Raw genomic sequence first — 13,559 nt, forward strand, 5'->3', positions numbered from 1 at the left:
GTTTCACTTATTTTAGCCATTCTGTTCCACGCAGAAATTTAGAATTCACACAGACAAAAGGAAGACAACGTGGAACACAAACACAAGTTCATTATGTAGGCTACAAACGTCTTTTCACATCGTAGCCTACCAAAAAAAGACAGATAGATAGATAGATAGATAGATAGATAGATAGATAGAATAATTAAAGAGTGTAGTCCTTGGCAGAAACTTGGTTATAGTAAAACTATAAATCCTAATTAAAAACGTCACAGAAATATGTGGGACAATATTGTTATATTGTTGAAGGAGAAACAATTAAACAATTAAATACCAAATAGGCTACCATTATATATATGTAATTTTCCATACGCTTCCTATAATGATGTAACTTCTTTATGGTGTTATCAATTTTGTTGTTGGTGCTTTACCGAAACTGGAAGTGAAACTTCCTGTGGAGCCAGGAGACTGGACACACACTGGAGCAAATGATTCACTGAAGCACGTGTTTGCATTTCCCCATTTGTAATCTGAAAACCCTGTCAAGCAGAGGGTGTCAACAAATCAGTAACCTTGTTACTTCTTACGTGGAGCCAACACAACGTGCCTAGAGTTTTTGATGATCCAGCAAGACTTAACAAGAACAGTCCCTGCACAGTTAGGCAAGAAACTTGAATCAAAGAAACCCTGCTGTACTTCCTTCTTCAACGCTCTGACAGAGAGGGAGAATTTGCAATAAACGGATGTAAGTAGGCTCATACACTTTGTGTGTCCTTGTCTGTTCCTGTGTTAATATGAAATTAACTCTATGCCTGTTAATGGTATCAAAAGCTCACCAAGACCACCACAGATGGCTGCCCTCTTTGTTCCAGTCCCATTCCCAGTGGACTCGACTGGAGCGTGCAGGTCCTGGACCAAAAGGGGGTCTCCTGCATTCTACTTCATCCTCACCTCCAGAAAGTATTTCCTAGGTAAGAGGAGTTAGACCCTGGGGTGCTGCATGGGGCTCCCATGCCAGATGATTCCTGGAGTAGATTCAGAGGAGGCATATTCCACACTGGTGGAGGGTGAGGGCAAACCATGACATTCCCAGAGCTGTTGATGGACGAAGATAAGCCTGGTATGAACTGTCTTTGTTCAAGGAAAGATCTGCAGGATTATACAGTCTGCTGTCTCCAAACATTGTATTTAGTCCAATACACATTAGCACACATTCATCTTTATTCTGCTTGTCTACACCTCAGTGTGAGTGCTTTTGGCATCCTGAATCAATAACAGTTGTTTTATTTTCTGTTTTCCTCACCCTTTTGTTCATTGCTTTGCTGCAGCTTAAAGAGCTGTTTCCCAGCTTTCGTCTCCCTGCCTCCTAAGCGCTGGTTCAAAGACAACTATGGTGGTGAGTTTCTAGAGCAGAGGCAGATCAGGCTGCAGACATTTCTACAGAACCTAACGTTACATAAAGACATCATCAGCAGGTGAGGAGAAAATCAGCGAGAAGTTGACATTTTAAAGAAGACCTTGGAGGAGAAGGAAAACCACATCAGCCTCCTGGTGAAGAAAGTCAAGTGAAGATGTGTCATTTGCACAGACATTGTAGAGGTATTATGTGCACTGTACACTGTATTGAAATGATTTCCTCTCACACAGATCCCTGTCACTTTCTTCAGAGAGCTTCAAGAGTCCTTGCCAGTTAACAGCAACAATAGCCACGGACACCGACACATACAGAGAAGGAGACACAGGTGTGAAAGGACCTAAGCAGAAACACGGATGGAAATGAAGACGAGCATGATGACAGAGGATACTCTGTAACTAAGGTTGGCAAAGAACCAAACCATAGTGTTGTGGCTTGGCCAATTTCAAAAGGTGTAAACAAAGTAAACAACCCTCTAGTCCTTCCATATTCACTCTTTTTGTCCTCATATATACCTTTATTTAAGTGTTGGTGTTAATGATGTTCTGACCGTTAGTCTCTAGGTGAGAGTCTGACGTACTGATAAAAGGTCATGATGCTTGCTGGAGTAAAGTGATCGTCAGTGATTCCCCTGTTGCATCCTGAAATCTATAAAAAAGGAAGAAACCCAAAAATGTATGACGCATTCTCAGATTCTGCTCTGAATCATCAACCTTTTATTTTTTTAAAGATTTGTTTTGGGCATTTCAGCCTTGAATGGAAAGGACAGCTAGATGTGAAAGGGGAGAGAGAGGGTGAAGACATGCAGGAAATCGTCCAGGTCGGACTTGAACCCTGGACCTTCTGCGTCGAGGCATACATCTCTATGTATGTGCGCCTGCTCTACCAACTGAGCTAGCATCAACCTTTTAAAGACACACAAGCACAAGCTCAGTGACGGTATTTTAATTTATGTATCTTCTTTTATTTGTATGTGCCACTGTGTGTGTGTGTGTGTGTGTGTGTGTGAGAGAGAGAGAGAGAGAGAGAGAGAGAGAGAGAGAGAGAGAGAGAGAGAGAGAGAGAGAGAGCAGGATTAATAGATTTATTTTCTGAGGATATAATAAGTACCTTAACAATGTCATTGCCATGTTTCATGTACAGGTTTATATCAACCATAAATATTCAGTTTTGTATTCACAAAAAGTGCGGAAGAATCTGCTTCTTCCCTGAAATGTGAATAATGAACTTTGTTATTAAAGTGATTTCAAGAGTTTTGATGCTATAGACAAATATGACCATAAGGTGGCAGTGTATTAGCAGTTTTCAAAGATAAAGCCTCTCCACCTGAATCAAAGAGATGCTGGGAACTTAATGTTCTGTTCTCATCACCCACAAGGACATCTCTCTAAACCCCGAACACAGTGCTCCTTGATAATGGGCTGAGATGTTTACCTCTCAAAAAGTGAATAACAGTGTTGCAATTAATGAATGAAGTGTCTGTGTGAATGCGTGTGCGTCAGAGCTTCAGTCCTATCCAACTGAAACCTCATTCATACTAGCCTCATTATCACAAGAGGCACTTTATTTATTCTATTTGTGTCACAGAACAAAGACAGACATGGACATCGAGAGGTCTGGGCCAAGCTGCATTCATACTGCCACACTGATTGCATTTGTACACAATTTTATTTGTATAGTACAATGAAAACATACAATACAAACAAAAACAACTAATTGAGAATTGAACATGAACAAAAACTGCTCCCATGCCTAACCATGATATAAAAGGCAGTGAACATATGTACAACAATGAAAAATCAACATACATTGTCAAAGGGGAAAAAAATTGCAGAGGCTTACAGAATGACTATTTTCAAAATGTTTTTTTGAAAAGCTGTAATTGGCTGATAAAATCAATGATCTTTGGCCTCACTTAAGACACCTAAGCAGTGAAATAAGACTTGGAACTTAGACACTAATGACTCATGGGATTTGAGCCAATTGACTTGGAATAACTCCTCATGGCCAAAAATGAAAGATTATGTTGTAAAAGGTGTGAAGTGAATCACATCTTCTTGGCAACAGGCAAAACTTAATTCAACCCCACAGCAGCCAATCGCATTGAACGAGCAGGAGGGAAAATGCAGGCTAAAAGGCAGACAAAATAATTACTTATTTAGGACTTGTAACAAAAAGTTTAGGACTTGACTTGGGACTTCATACCTAGGCTTGCAAAACACTGTCCCAGTTAAAGAAACCACTAACAGCATAACAAATGTATAATAAGTACTATATTGTTTTAGCTTTTATTGTATTTTTTTTTACATGTTCAAAATAAAGCCTTCATTCATCCATTCCTTTATTCATTAGTACTTATACTTTTGGGAGTGACAGCAGGATCCTGTTTACTTTTAATCGTGATGGTTTGTTAACATCTGGGTCACAGATTATGTCTTTAACAGCACTCATACACACATTGTAAACAGATGTGGGCACATACTGATAGTGGTGACAATCTTGGAGAAGAACCAGCATGTTCTGCTGTCAAGTGAATTCCACACTCATTCAAGGCCAGACCATCAGAAGCTCAGCTATCTGCCAGCAGTACATTAGTGCATGAGGAAAAAGCCAGCATCAACATGATAGAACACAGTAATGTACATTTTTTAAATCCAAAACACTAAATCTCTACAGTTATCCTTGTTGTCAGCAGTTTGGCACACAAAACAACACTACGAGGAGAAGACAAACTGACCAAAGTCAGAGATACAAGTACTTCATTAGCCCCATAAATAATGCCCCAAAAGATTTATAAACAACTGAACAAAAAACATTGGAACATCCTCCCTTACAGATAACTCCACAGGGTTTCATTGTTTATAATTAATTGCAGCACATACTATCCTGAATAATTTATCAACATGACAAGATGTCAAATACTTCTTGTAAAAATAATATTGTAATGGCTGGCAGGACGCCATTGTGTTGACTGTTCTACACTGCAGTTCAAAGGATCATGGAACTATGTTCTTAACCGTTTCTGTCATAGTTTGAGTTAAAGTAGGTTATATCTACACCATAGATCTACACGTTTCAAAGGAGTGCATAAAATCACCAGCTTTGAAAGGACTCACCCGGAAGATTAGAAGAAGTTAAATCAAATATTTTAGACAAAGGGAACATTCAGCTACAAACCCACTCTTAACCTGATGAAGGGTGGATTACATAAGAAGTGGATACAAACCTGTCCCGACTGTTTGTTCTTATATTTTATGTGAAATCTCCTGTCAGAAGGTGAGTACCCAGTAAAAATGCCAAGTATTATATTCTGCCCATCACCTAATTCACATTTTGGAGACTCCTGCAATTCCATCAAATAACCTTTACAGAGTTGGACATACAATAGTTTAACTGTGTGTTAATATAAACCTGAACCAGACCTCCCTTTTCATCAAAAATAAATAATGTGTCCTATATGAGGAGCTGTCAAAAAAGTATTTGAAACTCACACTACAGCTACAAAATGAACCATATGCCAATAGTATGACTTATTGTACTTGGTTGTGTTTCAAAGCTGCACCCAAGGGGTTGTGATAGTCTAGTGTTGAACACTATCAACTGTACAGGCTTACAAAAACAAAAAAAATTACATTATACAGCCTGTATATGTATGACCTTGTATGTGTATGACCTTTTCCCATCGTTTCCATCCACAGGCTCTTATTAACTATGCATTTTTTGATTGTATCTTTTTTATGCTGATAACTACAGTAAACACATATGTGGAATTTTTTTCTCACATTCTTCTTTGAGTGCATTTTTGTAAGGTATCTAAATCAGAAGCTAAATTAAGCTAATTTTGTTTAAGTTTATAGTAAATGTAAGACAACTACACATACAGAATAGGGTCAGTATTAATTTGTCAGTTTAAAATCAAATCTAACTAGAATTACCGCCTTGCGGTTGTATGCTTTTGCCAACCAGCCAAGTTACAGTTTACATCCATGTCTGTCCAGATAATATATGCAGTAAAGACTTTGAAGAAATTTAAATAAAGGTATTATATTATTTCATGAAACGGGGATGCTTCAAACACATCTTCAACCGGGCAGTACAGAAGATCTATACAATCACCACAATTTGAAGATAGTATCACCAATTCAGTATCTGACCAAATGTCTCCCCTTCTGTTGCTAAGTTATGGCCAGAAAATGTTTTTTGCAAAACATTATGATGTCACAGTGAACTTGTCATCACGTCATCATTTTATCCTATTAGACATTTGTGTGAAATGTTGTCATAATTAGCATAGGAAATCCTGAGTTATGGCCACAAACGCGTTTTGTGAGGTCACAGTGACCTTGACCTTTGACCTCCAAAGTCAAATTAGTTAATACTGGTTTGTGCCAAATTTAAAGAGATTCTCTAAAGCAGAGATCTTCAACTGGGGGTTCGGGATCCTTAGGGGGTCCTCAGAGTTACTGCAGAGGGGCCACCATGTTATAGTTTAATTAGTTAAAAAAAGGCTTTAGGCCACCCTACACGTTGGCCCAGGCCCAGTTTAATATGCAACTCAATTTTATACAAAATGTAGTGGGGTGCCCTTGCTCTGTCTCTCATTTAGCTAAGGGGTCCTTGGCCTAAAAAATGTTGAAGACCCCTGCTCTAAAGGCATTCCCTAGATTTTGCGTTCATGAGAATAGGACTGACATGAGGTCACAGTGACCCTTATGAGGTGCCGTTTAGGCCATATATCAAGAATGCATGCACATACACCACTTTCACCTTGCGCACACCCTACTTTTTCTTGCAAAAAGTTGTGTGTGTGAGCTGAAAAGTTGTTTGTGTGCGAGCTAAAAAGTTGTGTGTGCACATGCGCCGAAAAGTAGCGTGTGTGTGTGAGCTAAAAAGTTGTCTGTGGCCAAGCTGATATTCAAATGAAGGCCCAGCGGAGCAATGCTATTGGCTGAATTATTTTCTGATACACCCATAGTTGTATACTTAAGAGGTTGAATGCCAAGGTATTGTCAGTGTCTGTATTATGTATGACGGCTTATTAAGGCATGATGCCATTCTTTGCCAGTTCATGCCAATGGACAGACAATGACGGATCTGTTGTGCAGTGATTCTGTACCAGGGGCAATCTCTTTCCTCAGTGATAACTGTAGGTGGAACCAGGGCATTATTATCCCTACTTTGCTCCAAGGCCTGATATCCCATAAGCAAGGAGCAGAAACCTAGATACAGTGCCTGTAAAGAATTTCCACTATGTCTATTTCCTGGCTCATCAACAAAGCTGGAAGAAAAGCAGAAACCGTTCTTAAGCCATCTTGTTCCCAAAACCAACAGAAAATAAGAACTGCATATACAAAATGAAAATAATTTAGTGCAAAAACATGATTATATTAAATATTCTATAAATATTCAGCCTAAATATTCCAGGTCTTCAATGTTCCGGTTCCTTTTATTTTCTGTTCAGGAGCCAATACAATTCAGACATGTAGAGAAAATTACTTTGACAACTTTTTAGATCACATGTTACATGCCAGACAAAGCACCTGTCTGCATGTATTCTCTCTTGGAGTTGGCCAATCAGCATTTGAGGTGGCAGTCAATAAAAGGAGGACTTCTGAGAAGTGGGATTCTCTCTTGCTTTACGTTGCTGGTTGTCAGTCTTCCTGTCCTTTAAGCTGTGGCTGTTGTTTGGTAATTAAACTGTAGAGTTTTGTGAGGTGGAGGTTGAGGACCTTAGGTAAGTTGGGGTACCCTGTACATTTTGCACATCATATTTGTTGATCTTTGTATAGATACACCAGGTTTAGTGGTTTGATTTGATTTTATTTATTTAATTGTATCAAGAATGCCTTACACATGAAAAAAAGACATCAAATACAATCGAGGATAAAAACACAATAAAGTCCAGGACTTATTTCCATTGTGGTCCTCAACACATAACATCAGGACAAGACAAGAAATTCACAGAGTGTCTAATAATCAATGACATAACATAAAAACATTTTTCTTAAATAAATAAAAATAAAAATGGTAACTTGCCCTTTCATCTATTCTGCAACCCTCTCTAGTAACCAGACCTTGATACTCTTTTTAAAAGTGTTCAGGCTGGAAATGACTTTAATATAACGATCTAACTTGTTCCACTGAACTGCCCCTATATAGGCAAAGGTTCCTTTCCCTAACACTGTCTTAAATTTATAAGGACACAGGTCAGATATGCTGCCACAAGTATAAATATTGTGTGTGTCCTTATAAGACACGACAAAAAAATTGGGACACTACCAAACAATATTTTATGGATCATGGTCAGTCTTAACATAGTAACCCAAGACTCCACAGGGAGCCAGTTGAGATCAACAAATTGTGACCTACCTATATGCGATCTATGGCCCAAGTTCAGAATTACTCTTATTAATGTATTCTGTGCTGTTTGCAGCCTCCCTTTAAGTCAGTTTGTTAGGCCTTCAAACCAGGAGGTACATGCAAATTCAAAGTGGGTTAAAATTAAGGCGTTTGCTAAGATGATCATTGTTGACCTTTCTAAAAATTTAGAGTTTCTGGCTAAAAACTTTGTGAGCCCTGTGACTTTACTCAAAACCTTGTTGGCCATATTCCTGCCATCCAAGTTGTTTTCTAGGATGCAACCCAGGTATTTTACTGACGTTTTTGTACTGACCACATTATTCAAACTGACCCTAAATTCCGAGCATCTACTCAATCTGTATTTTGAACCGAACAAGATAGCCTCTGTCTTACCAAAATGTAGGGACAGCATATTGTCAATCAGCCAGTTGTTTACAGACGAAAGCTCAGAGCTCAGGGTACTCTCTAGTGTTGATTGTTGTTTATGAGACATTAAAAGTGCCGAGTCATCAGCGTACAAAAACAGTTCACATGAACAGGAGTCTGCCATATCATTAATGTATGTTAAAAATAAGGACGGCCCGAGAATGCTTCCTTGTGGAACGCCGCATTCAACTACACTAGGGTCAGACAGCACTCCCCCCATAGACTGTTATACAGTCTATGACCCCCCTAAGACCACCAATTGTTCCCTCTCTGATAGGTAAGACCTAAACCACCTACAGGTGGAGCTGTCTGCCCCCAAGGCCTCAAGTTTGGCAATCAGTCTGTCATGATTCACCATATAAAATGCTTTTTGAAGATCCAATAACACCATTCCGCAGAGATTTCCATAATCTATTTCCCTGCGTATGGTGTCGGATAAATACAATAGGCATGATTCAGTAGAATGTGACTTCCTGAATCCGGATTGGAATTTAAACATGAAGTTGTTTTTATTCATGTATTCATTGAATTGCTCATTGACCAACTTTTCAAAAATGTTTGAGACTGTGCACAAAATAGAGACTGGTCTGTAGTTACCAGGATCATGGCTGTTTCCCTTTTTCAAAAAGGTGAACTACCTTGGCCCTCTTGAGGTCATTTGGGAAAACACCTGATTCAACAGACAGGTTAAACATATAGGAGATGTAAGGGGCTATTTGGGCAGTGGCATCTCGTAAAAACCGAGGGGATAACCCATCTAACCCAGGGCCCTTAGAGCAGTCTAGTTGTAAGAGCTTTTTTTCCATCTCCCCTATCTCAACCTTCCATAAAGAAAATGAGTTGGGCAGTGCTCCAAGTTTATTATAGAATGATTTCACCCTATCTATGCTAAATAACCCAGAGGAAGGATGAAGATTTGAGACCAGCTTTTCTGCTATAGAAGTGAAGTAAGCAACCTCTTTCTTATTGAAATTCAGGACACCCTTAATTTTTAGTCCTGTGTTTCTTAGCATTTGTCTTAGCGGCCCCCAATTCTTTTAAGGTCTTCCACAACCTTTTTGGGTTATCTTTATTATTTGATATATCATTCTTATAGTGGGTTGATTTTGCGTCTCTAATAAGTTCCTGAGTTTTATTTCTTGCTTGCTTATATAAAATAAAATCATCATGATTTTTAGTTCTATGAAAAGTTTTAAGTACTTTTTCCCTGGTTTTAATAGCATCATGTATAACTTCGTCAAACCATGCACTAGAACGCTGTTTAACCCTTGTGTTGACTTCGGGTCATATTGACCCGTTTTTAATTTTTGTTTAATATCAGAAAAAATGGGACGTAGAAATAAGCGCTGAAAATGTGTAGAAGAAAAATTTTACAATTTAAAACGTTGGAAAAAGTAAAAACAAACTGCGAAAAAAAAGTCCTGTCAAAGTTGACAGGAAGACAACACAAGGGTTAACTCTGATCTGTCTGAGAGGGGTCACCTTGGTGATGATTTAAAAAAAATTGTCTTTAAACTGTGTGTGGCTCGGGAAAGGGAAGTTTGGGGTCCCCTGCTGGAGCTGCTACCCCCGCGACCCGTTACCGGATAAGCGGAAGAAGATGGATGGATGGATGTCTTTAAACTGTGACCATGCTATGTTAACACATGAACAATTTACCACCAGGGACCAATCCACCTCATCCACATGCATCTTGAAGGTTTCCTGGGAGTAATGTTTAATGGATCTGGATTTTTTTTACCAGATTTTCTTGTGCAAAAAATTATATTATGATCACTTATGCTGTAAGTAATAGTACCACTTTGAGATATTTTAGATTTGTCTGAAACTAAGATCAGATCAATGATACTCTCACAAGTCTCGGATGAGCACAGCCCGACACATTTGTGTTCATATCCCCGGTTGTTGCCGCCTGTGTAATGTTCTCTTTATCTTTTTTTTAGAGAAGCAGGTTAAGTATTTTGTTTGACTTGTTTTGTTTGTAGAGCTAGTGGTGAGCTAGGCCTAGTTTTGTTATATTAATTTATTTGGCACAACCTCCAGGTCCCATCTTCCACCATCCTGTTGTGATCTATTTCCATGTTTGGAATAAAAACCAAATATTTCACTTTTACAGTGACTCTGTCACACTTCATTGATTGTCGTGTTACTGTCCCCGAATCCATCGAAGGGGTCGTAACATCACACATATACTACTTTTTAGCTTGCGCACACACTATGTTTTAGCATGCACACACACACACACACACACACACACACACACACACACACACACACACACACACACACACACACAGCTGCAACCAAACAAAATAAGGCACCAGAATCAGAAAATAAGTGTGGGAAAATAAATTGAAGAACGGACATTAGTTGGGAGAGGGATGGGGTGATCATGGCAGGGGTGAGAGAAAAACAATGTATATAGATGAGCACAATATTTCAACAGTTGAGTGTAAGAAAAGAAGCAGCCTGGACTTTTTTGATTTGAATCCCATTTCCTGCATTTCTACGTAGGCTACATTTAGGGACCATGGTGATACAAAGTCCAGGAAATAATTAAGTTGATCATAATGATAAATTCTGCCAGAAAGAATAGTACTAACCTATGTATAAGAAAAATAATAAACCAAGAAAACATATGTGCGGGTGTGCAGGGCCTTTAATATTTCAGGATAGTTTCACAGTGGGCCTTATTCTGCTGTCATGACATTTAAATTTGTATTGACTACTTTAGAGATTTTTGTACAGTAGTTCTAAATCTCTGTGAGAAATGCCCTCCATTCATGCACACAGGGCACAAAACAAGGCCAGCCATGGAAACTGCAGGTAACCATGGCAGCAGTGCTGCCTCAAGCTGAAGTGTGAGTTTACTCACTGGTGAAACAAAGCTGGATAAACTTTGAGTTAAACGGACTAAAACAACTTTAAATGTAGCCTATATTACTATTTCACCACAGTATCCATTTTCTATTTTGCTTAAGAGTTTATTTAAATTTCATAGTCTTGTTTATACATATTTTATCAGATGTTATGTTAAAGAGGTAGGCCTACTCCTAAACTTACCAGAGCTCTGTAGTCTGCTCCTCATCTCTACTTGAGGGTAGCGGCTCAAGGCTACTTTAGCCGCCACTAGCATAACACACCCGAATCTCCAACCTAATTGTCGAAATGCAATAGTGTTGCTCTGTGGGCTTTGACAAGAAAGAATGTTAAACGAGTGCAGCGGAGTACTCGTTTAATTCTGCAAAAACATATTTTTAGACGGTGCCAAGCTGTCAAGGTCCTTAAGGATCGATAATTAATTATTAAGTAACTTCAATTTCTAATATATATCTCCTTTTGCCTCTGGCGAGACCTTCTCTTTATATGGGCATTTGTGTTTTAAGCTTACTTATACATTTCTGATGGTGAACGATAGAATGACTAGATGATAAATGACTAGGCCGAGGGATGGATAATGACAGTTAATGTAGCTATGCCACCCCAGCCCAGAATGCTCCGCGATTCCCATTCCCTATAAGCAAGGTCTGGGTCCCCGAACTAAGAGTCCCCCAAATGGCTATAGATAGCCTATACTACGGTGTTAGATGTTGTGTATTTGTGCATATAAAATAATGAACATATGTAGGCTACAGTAGACCTTTATACTGTAGCATAGAGTCACTGTACATAAATAAGGACGGCTGGCGCTGTTCAAAAGTGAAGCCAAAATATCCCGGATACGGGCACGGGCATTTTGTAATTTTGGAGCCAGAGTCTACGCAGTATTGATCTGGCAAAAATTAACACTTCAGCAACAAACAAACAGCATGATAAGAACTACCTAAAATAACAGAAAGCATCTTTAGGAAAAAAATAATTTGATATGTAGGCTACTTAGATTTTTTTATTTGGCCCAAAGCCCTTCTGCTAACATTGAGGGGCCGGTGCTTATGACCTATACTGCAGCCAGCGATTGAAATGTTTTGGAGTCTTTCTATATCACTATGTATGTCTATGCATTAACCCCATGATTAACCCCTGATATACAGCTACAGTGCAATATATTACAAAAATGTCCTCAAAGCGCTGCAGCCTGCACCTAAAAAAGATTTGAATAAGTACACCATTTTTTTTTTTAAGTACAGTAGCTACATATTAAGTAGGCTACTTAAGTAAATATATGTAACGCTCCATCGTTGGCTGGTCCTGTTAGTGTTAGCAGTTCATGTCGAAGAAGGGGAGGAAAAAACAAGCTAAAACATTGCATAGGCCTACCCATAGACATGTATATCTATGAGGCCTAATGCTGAGTTCCAGACACAATTTTTAGCCCGGAAGTTACGACTTCAAGTCACGACTCACGACCAACGGGGTAAGCTTCTCCTCAGACCGCAAACCTCCTATGGCGCCATTTTAAAGCTACAAAGCGATCACCCCCCGTTAGCATCCCATTGACTGCAATTCATTTTGACGTCACTTTGACAGAGAATAACTTTACATCTGAAGAGTTTAAAGACTCTATTTGTCCATTGTTTATTTCTAAAGAAACACAACAATGTATAAAAGGCTCCATTACCTTGTACCTCGCGTTATGGCTCCGTAGTAGACATTTTTGTAAAAATAGGCTAACGATTGTGTCATTACCACGCAACTTACTGTCGCATAGTAGAGGAATTACCGTATAGTACAGGAGAAGCGCGCAGGCAGTTTCGACTCACATTAGCTGTTTAAGTGTAATTGTCACTGCCCGATGTGAGTCGAGTGCAGATGTAAGTCGCGCATGCGTCACTTTGCGACAAGTAGCCTACAAGATGCTAACGGCTTTTTGAGCTAACACACAGTCTATGAGCTAACGTTAGCAATCAAACAATCATAGATAGCTAAAACGTTTTTGAAATGACTGCTGCTGCTGGCTACAAGTTAGCAATCAAACACAATAAAGGCTGTCACTTAATGGCGTTTTGAGCTAACGTTAGCAATCAAACAGTCATAGATAGCTACAACGTTTTTGAAATGACTGCTAGCTAAAAGTTAGCAATCAAACACAACAAAGGCTGTCACTTGAATGGTATTTTGAGCTAACGTTAGCAACCAAACAGTCATAGATAGCTACAACATTTTTGAAATGATTACCATCTTCTGTTATTGTATGTAAAGAGAAACGTTTATTATTTTATAGATTTCACAAATTTCAGTATGACACGTTATGCCGTAAACAGTTTAAATCTGAGCATGCGCGACTCACATCTGCACTCGACTCACATCGGGCAGTGACAGTAATTATTAATGTTTGTCGGTACACGATCCGTTCTGCCTGCACGATCCGTTCTGCACATGCGCAAGATAATACTGTTTTACCGAGGATACTGTCGGTACACGATCCGTTCTGCCTGCACGA

General features: G+C 39.0%; 1 long non-coding RNA gene across 1 annotated transcript; it reads left to right on the forward strand.

Annotated features, from left to right (window-relative positions):
• The first annotated feature begins 459 nt into the window (after positions 1 to 459).
• On the forward strand, positions 460 to 3,430 carry LOC116046191. Its single transcript, XR_004104062.1, has 3 exons — positions 460 to 724; positions 811 to 950; positions 2,981 to 3,430. It is a non-coding gene; the product is annotated as an uncharacterized LOC116046191 (long non-coding RNA).
• Positions 3,431 to 13,559: the final 10,129 nt, after the last annotated feature.

This window comes from Sander lucioperca, chromosome 9 (genome assembly GCF_008315115.2).
Source record: "Sander lucioperca isolate FBNREF2018 chromosome 9, SLUC_FBN_1.2, whole genome shotgun sequence".
Lineage (NCBI taxonomy): Eukaryota > Metazoa > Chordata > Actinopteri > Perciformes > Percidae > Sander > Sander lucioperca.